Raw genomic sequence first — 6,000 nt, 5'->3', positions numbered from 1 at the left:
TGTGTAATTATGTCTTCAAAAAAGTTGATGTGTCCTTATAAACATAGTATCATCTCATCTTAGCCTCAACTCCTGAACTGAAGTCTAACACTAACTCATGAAAACATTCATAAACATGCTGATTTATTCCCAATATATTAAAATTACTTATTGTCAGCAGATTAAGACATGCTCTCCTTCCATCTCCAAACAGCCAACAACGAGCAGGCTAAACAACAGCAACAGGCTATAAGCTAACATTATGCCAGCTAATGTTAGCTTCAAGTGACGTGTCCTAAAACTGTCCACAAGTTCACTCTGATAAACATTTTTATTATACTCTCATATCACATGAGAGGCAACTGTCCGAGTCTAACAGCATTAGATCTTCTTTTTGCAAACGTTGGCTAACAACAGCTAATACTAACAAAAAGTGCAGTGCTTACCCAATGATTGTAGAAAACATGGATGACGCAACAGCACCTCCTCACATTGTTCAAAAATTAAGCCAAAATATCCCGCTTGTGGAGGCTGCCATCTTGTATTTTTGGAGCCAGAGTCTGCGCAGTAGTGTCTTGAGGTGGAGCGACTGTGCACGCTCCCGCCCACACACCCGCTGGATGTGACAGCAAACACGCCCCCTACACCTTTTACGTAGCCTGGCTGCTCCAGTTTATTTGCTGATGGGTTTACTGCGACTGACGACTCATTCAATCAAGGTAAATACAACCACGTCACTGTTATAAAAAAGACACACAGCTTATCATCTTACAAGCTCTAAGTTCTACAACATCTAAAATCACCCTGTTGTTAATTCGTTTGCTAGATTAGCTGCTAGCATACGCAACGTGTTGGAGGCTTGTTGCCACCTAGTTAGCGATGCTACACAGCTGTTATTCCCATAGTCTGTATTATTGAATGATTCAGCGCTCCTTAGGTCTTGTTATCCATTTTTAGACAGCGATAAGATCAGCTGCACACTCCACAGAGGCCCAGAGTTACTGTTAATATCAGAAATGTAATGCTGTCCTTAGAGATTTTAACATTTAAGACTGTGAGTGTAATGGATCTGAAACTGTTTAAATCTTCAGAGCCATCTACATCCTGTTAACATGGAAACTTTAAAAACAGCAGCAGAAGGTTTCAGTAGTGTAGTCTAATTTGTTCTTTTCATTTAATAATAGAGTCTACCCACATAGCAATATTGGTATGGCCCAGATCAGACCCACACAATGTGCTTACACATGGCCCACATACCGCAAAGAACGACGCCCCTTTGGTGACCCCGATCTGGTTTGTCAGATGTGGCCCACACATGGGCCAGCACAAGGCCAGTTGCAGACACACTGGTGGTCCTGTGCTGGCCCATGTGTGGATTACCTCTGGCAAACCATATCTGGGCCACCAGAGGGCTGTCATTCTTTGCAGTATTTGGGCCACCTGTAAGTGGTGTGCACCAGTTGTAGACACACTGCTGGCCCTGTGCTGGCCCAGAACAATTTCAGCTGTGGCCCCAGATGTCAGCTTAATGTGTACCTTAATCAAGCCATGTAATAACAACATGTGCCAGAACATGCAAAAGTAACAACATGAGGAAACTCTGTTCAGCTTGATGCCGGACCCAGGGAAGACCTGTTTTCTATGGGCCTGGGCCACATACACCAAACTATAATCGGGCCAGATATAGCATGCAATCACATAGACAGTGCCCTCTATGCCAGGCCTGGCCCATATCTGGACAACATACGTCTTATCATGCCAGAAGTCAGCCAGCAGTGCCGGCTAGTGATGGTAAATTTGATTCTTTTTACTGAATCGAGTTTTAATGAGTCACTCACCAAAGTGAATCGGATTTTTGAGTCATTTGATTCACCAGGGAGAGCAAAAAATTTACATTTTCACTCAAATTTAATTTGTTTCTCTTTTCATGTAAATCCCCAAGATGAATGATTCTAAAACAAAAAACAACTATTTTATAGCGCAAAAAAGAGCAAAAACATTTCTAAAATTAAGCAATTTCCTATAAAAATTGCTTAATAAACATTTATTTTGTTTATTTTTATTTTATTAGTATTTTCCTTAAATGTGTTAAATATATATTTTCTCATCTAAATGTCCACTGAGCTGTGAGCCAGGGGGCGGTCATGTGCCTTAACATTGGTTGCCAACCAAGAAGAAGAAGAAGCTGTGATCCAGGAGGGAGGGGGTGAGTGAGTGAGTGATTCGTTCGTTCACTCTATGATTCAGCACAGGAGGGAGGGGGTGAGCGACTCAGGGTTTTTTCTTCCAGTTCAGAGCAGAAATGCTTTTGTTAAGAAACTGGCTGTTGTTTCCCCCCCCCCCCCCCCCCCCCCCACAATTTTAATTATAAGCTAGATATATTTCTACTAAGTGAATTAGTTTGCTAACAGAAACAGGGATGAGTCAGTGAGTCAGTTGGGCTTGTGAATCATGATTCACGAGTCAGTAAAGTGATTCTCGAGTACTGAACGATTCGTTCACGAATCGAACATCACTAATGCCGGTTTGATACCAGATCCAGGCCAGACCTGCTTGCTATGTGGGATATATTATATCAACAGCTACATTCACCCTGGGGAGAAACTAGTGAGGGAGACCATGAGGACTAAGCTGGGTTTCTGGGTCCAGAGATTTGGAGAAACTTCTTCCCTTTCTTTCAAGATGAAAAAAAATGCTCACCTTAGCTAGCTAGGTCTCAGGACCTAGTTAAGGACAGTAGTTACGGATTAGCTTACAAACACGTTTAACTTACCTGAACAGAGATATGCAAGTTTCTCCGTGACTGCAGCTGCCAGTCAAAGCTGCTATGATGACGTTACACCCCAATTTAACATCCCCGCAGTAAGAATTAGAATCAAACTTATGGGAAAGGAGACCCCTTGGACATAAATCAGTGTGATGAAAACTATTGATAACAAAAGAAAGAATCTTGGGGAAAAAATTATCTGAGGAGAATTAATTTATTTTAGTCTGACCCCAGTCCCATCCGCTAACATGGAGGAGGCGGGTTTTATGATCTATACTTCAGCCAGACACCAGGGGGCGATAGAGACGTTTTGGCTTCACTTTTGGGGAGCTGTCGCGTCACCCATGTTTTCTACAGTCATTGTGCTTACCGATAGAACAGTGCAGAGTTTGCTCCACAGCTCACCTCAGTATCACTGATATCGGACAGAAGTAATCTACGACAAGTCATTTGACATAGTATTGTCATGTGTCACTGTGGCCCCATCATTTTTTAAATATATTTTTCTACACTGCCAATTAAAGTGGAAGGGTCTGTACCAGTGCAGTGGTACAGAAACAAGTGTTATTACATCCAAAACTACTCTTTTCCAAATGTATTGTTGTTAACATCTCACATAGTGATGCCAGCGCTGTAACAATACCCCCACAACTGTAAGTGACTGATGTTTTACTGCTGCTTTTTTACAGATTTTTAAGTCTTCACTTAATCAGCATGAAATGTGGGTATTGAGCACTCTACCACTGAAAGCAATTCAAACTGTCCTCCATAAAAAATGACAGATAATATTATCATCTTCCCTCTACTTTCATGTCTTTATGAGCTAAAAGCATAAAGCAAAAGGCACTAAAGACATTAGCTCGGACACTAAAGGACAGGAAATGTGCTGAACAAGAATACTCTCTAAGAAGTATAATGTGTATTAAAAATTGTATAACTAGCCTTGTGAGCCCCGAGAGCTCACGTGGAAATAAAATAGTCGACTTCAGAAAAGCTGATTTCTGGACAGCGAAAAAAGAAATGAGTAAGGATGAGAAAGAAGAGAAAACGTTCAATAAACAATGTGGCAGGAGAAAATAAATTTTTATGTGCTTGAGTTTATAGATAGATTGTGCTTTGTGTCTGTAAATGGTGCTCTGAAGCACATCACTGCATGGTTATCAGGCCTTGAAAAAAACAAAAACAAACAAACAAAAAAAAACAAAGCAAAAGACATAAAACCACCAGCTGTCCCAAAAAAAGGATCCAGGGTGCATCTGGTTCACATAAAAGCATGTGGCTTCAATCACTGTTATGGTTCAATTTCCTTCTTTGTCTCTATAGAGCTCCTCACTAGTTGGAATAACATTTGTCTTTCCAAGGTGATATTTTAACTTTACCTACAGCTTAAACACTGCTGTTGTAAACTGATCTGTATCACTGATTGAACACTTTAAAGGGGATTTTGCTTAATTGTGTTGGAGGAGATCCAGGTGGAGCTTTCAGAGACTTAGATATCAGGAAAAAGGGAGAGTAAATCCTAACTGGGAAAATAGTTTGAGTTTCACTTGTACGCCAATCCTAAATAACCTCTGAGCAGCAGATTCCACTTAATGTCTTTGTCTTATACCTTATAGACACGTGGCCACACAAGTTTTGATGCTAATTTTACACTACGCTGTCTTCATTTGGTTTACAAACTTGGTTTTAAAACACATTAATGGCAAAATACTGATTTGGAGTGATTGGTCAAAAGCAGGAGTCTCATGTGAGGTCCACTTTAGTGTTCAAGCAGTACAAAAAAACAAACAAAGAAGAAAACACAAACAAATATTTCCAAAAATGTAGTGTTTTGTTTATGTTTGTGCTCTTTGCTCATATTGCCTCCCTATTAAATCGTTTTTTGATTTTTATAGAACTTATTGTAACATTGAACTCAACAACAAACAAAGTCTCCTAACAAAAAAACCTAATTCAAGCGCCAAACTGGGGCGGAGGTAGGGGTGGCGTGGGCAGCAAGTGGACCCCGGGCCACGGTTTGAGACCCCTGGTCAAAAGGATACGTCATCCCATTCAACATAAATGGCTTGAGAAAAATACATCAACCATTTGGTGAGATTTCTGACAGAATTAGTTGCAGCTTTCACCTCCTGCAAGCTCCTGAGAGAATTTAAAGGATTTGTTCTTTAGAAGTCAGGAATGCCTGTGATGGATTTCTTAACAGTCCTTCAAAGATATTTATTAATTTCAAATCTAGATGGAATTAATGGATAAACTATGGGAGGTTAGTTAGAGCCAAGCCACTAACATGGCTGAGAACTTTGTTGAGTGTGTACTGTGGGGCTTTAGTGTTGTGAAGGTGCAGTGTGAATCATTTTTAAACATCACTTTATCACTGTCAAATTACAGTGTTATCCTGCTGCATTTACTACGAGGAAATGGTGCCACAGCAGAGAGATTTGCAGTGTCTGTCTCACACTCTTATAGTATTGTAACACTACTGTTTGCACAAATTATCACCACATCCCCTATAAACCCTGTTTATGGGTTGGATACTAAGTGTAAAATAAGGAGGGGATGTTTTTCTCATTTTCATTCTCATTATTTTAATATGGCATTATTAGTTCATTAGAAGTATATAACCAGCTTTGCATTAAACATAAATTGAAGTTTTTGACCTTACATTATCTTTTGCATTTTACAGTGATGGCTATAATTTCAGTTTGATCTTTTTCCTTGCAGGTACTAGAATAATAACATGATTTTCCATTGCAGATGTAACCCTGATCATTCCATACACATTGCAGTTTGTTGCTTATTCTAGAGTTGTGCTCAAGTTAATTAAAGGTTAAAAGCTACAGCCAGCGCGAGTCTGGCTGATCTATGGAGGGCAAAGGCTTTGAGCTTGGAAGGCCGCACGCGCTTACACAGCACTTATAAGATGTTATTCTTGGTGATTTTGTGCTTAGCCATGTTTTAATATGTTTTAAGTAGAAATAGCTGATCCAGCAATATTCAGTTAATATTATATACTTGATTTAGAGCAATACACACTGATGGTCTTAATAAATGAGAGAGTCCTTGTAGCTGCCATGTTGTGTCTTAGCAGGGTACAGACGGTTCCAGGAGACGGGGGCAGTCAGCGTCTGCCCTCGGGAAGGAGACAATGTTATTCTTTGTGTTAAATAAAATTGTCAACATTGATTGTATTACACCTGTCACTACGCATGAAGGGGCGTTCTAATACCCTGATTTCATGAAACTATGGTGATGTG

This window comes from Astatotilapia calliptera, chromosome 9, assembly GCF_900246225.1.
Source record: "Astatotilapia calliptera chromosome 9, fAstCal1.2, whole genome shotgun sequence".
NCBI classification, from domain to species: Eukaryota; Metazoa; Chordata; class Actinopteri; order Cichliformes; family Cichlidae; genus Astatotilapia; species Astatotilapia calliptera.
The sequence above is the reverse complement of the archived record's forward strand: the minus strand, read 5'-3'. Positions refer to the sequence as shown.